This window comes from Anarrhichthys ocellatus, unplaced genomic scaffold, assembly GCF_004355925.1.
Source record: "Anarrhichthys ocellatus isolate YVR2014 unplaced genomic scaffold, GSC_Weel_1.0 scaffold66, whole genome shotgun sequence".
NCBI classification, from domain to species: Eukaryota; Metazoa; Chordata; class Actinopteri; order Perciformes; family Anarhichadidae; genus Anarrhichthys; species Anarrhichthys ocellatus.
The window spans coordinates 1,853,577-1,856,000 of NW_022280096.1; positions in this window are offsets into that span (position 1 = coordinate 1,853,577).

Genomic DNA, 2,424 nt, shown 5'->3' on the forward strand with positions numbered 1-2,424 from the left:
CACACACACACACACACACACACACACACACACACACACACACACCTTTTCTTGTCTGATGTCCTTCATTTTCCTCTGAGCCAGTCTCTCTTGTCCACTTCACCATATCTCTTTCCATCAGTCTCCCGCGGACCAAACCCTTTTGAAACATGCACACCAGCCCCGCTCTTTAGCCTGTGTGCCGTCTGTGCAGCGGACCCACATCTTTCTGAATGTCCCTTCAGTTTGTCCTAATTTATTGTGACTGCATCTGTCTCACATCAAGCCCTATTCCTGTGTGCACATTGAATGTGGATCTTATTTGTGCAATAATAACAACAACTTGGATTTTCTTTGTAGTTCAAACAACCTCGAGTGAAGTAGACTATTTTTGCCATGAGTTCCTACTCATGCACTTGGAAAAATCAGATCACAGCGCCGGCTATGATGAACACAGGAAAAAAATGATATATGTAAATATTATTTATCCCAAAGGTGGGTAGCATCCCAAACCTCAAATAGAGATACATTATTTCACAGGAGTAACATTAGCATATGTACTCCATATGTATTATCTGATGGCTTTTTTCTAATCACTTTGACTTGAATGGAGTAGAGAGTACTGGGTTCTTTCCCTTACCAAATGATGTATATGTATAGATATGTTTTCTACCTTTTCTCTTAAAATGCAAAGCAGATGTTCCTAACGAAAACATTTAACAGAGAGAATCCCAGGGAGCAAGACTAAGGAATATTTTTATTGCTTATTTTCTAGAGATATTTTTCAGCCTTATTTACTGTTTACACCTGCACTCAAAAACTTGAGCTCTGTGTCTTTAACATTTCTATCAGCTAATGAGCTACATGTGTGATTTGTTGTTATTTTCGTAAGTCCTTCTTGCTTAAGTGCTTTCATGTGAATCAGTGTCGACACCGATCTTTGAGCACGATGACGCGCTGTAACTTAGATCTGTATGTATGAGGATGGCGCTTCATGCTCATCTGATTTACAGGCCGCTTTATTTATTCAAATTGTCTTTGTCATCTTATTTTTGTCTGAAAGGCAGCTCCAAATGTGTCCCAGTGTGTTTTAACTGACCGTCTACGCGTCTTAACTTCAGTGCCAGCACTACTGACGGGCATTGTCCATGCACAGATGACGTAGTCACTGATATTTGCTAGATTTCTATGGGTATGCTTCAAATGTCGTTGGTTTTTCTAATGATTTATCGTCTTTGTACATCTTCTGGATTCCATATCAACCTGCTTTCAGTGTCAAGTGTTTTGTTTTGCTATTTTTGTCTGACTTTTCAGTCAAACATGGCTTACATGTCACTGTAACTTTGATGTTCTTATGTGTGTTATGTTCTACTCAATCGATGGGAATTGGAGTGTAGCCAGTCTGGCAATGTGACCATTCCTATAAATGTTCATCAAAGTTTAGAGAAGCTTTTGTTGATGTTTTCAGCATTTTAGCACAACTTTTTAACTGTTCGATATTAACTGCATTGTTGTCTTTGAGTGAGTCATTCCAATATTGTTGTTTTTCTTCAACAAAAATGACTTGAATAACGACTTTGTGATGCATTTGCTTTCAATAAACATAATACGATAGGTGGAGCAGATGATTATGGTCTGGAATTGCACTCTTCAGAAATGTGCTCTCTGACCTAAGTCAAAGTTGGTCTCAAGCTGTCTGCAGCACCATGCAGTATCGTAGGTCTGCATGTCTGAGGCAGAATGTAAATGTAACCACAACGTGAAGAGAGATTATCAGAATGTTTGAGCTCTTTGATGTAATGTTAGTTTCCCAGCCTGCTCACCACAAACACCTGCTAACTGACCTGCAGTGACCATTGGAAACCTGCTTATCAGTTGCTTTTGCCCTTGGAATTGTATTTGGGTTGAAGATAAACCACTTAGAGGAGTTTGTAAAGCTACGCTGTTTGTTGACCGTGCTGTTGGAAACTGCTGCAAAGATTAAATCACTTTCATTGTATCAAGTATTTGGAATGAGTTTGTGTTTATTTACAGAAGGCACACACGGACTGTAGTCACAACTTAAAAGCTCATGACGAACATGTTTGAAAGCCTTCTGACTCGAGTCACTGACATCCTGCCAGTCGGCCAGTCATTCACTCCCGTCTTAAAATGGTATTTGAATGAAATCCTATGCCAGTGGGATGAGATAATGACTTGTTTCCAGAGTTTAAAAAAATGGCAAAACAAGCCTAAAAAAGAACAAGTTGTAGGAACAAGTGAAATAGTTTCTCAACACGTTGGTCGAGTATTTCTCTTTAATATGTGGTATTCAGATACGTGAGTATAGTCCACTTCATGTCCTGCTATGTAGCCTACTGAAGGGTCTATGTAAACTAAACCTTGTATACACCCCCCCCCCCCCCCCCCCCCCCCCCCCCCCACCCCCCCCCACCCCCAACCCCC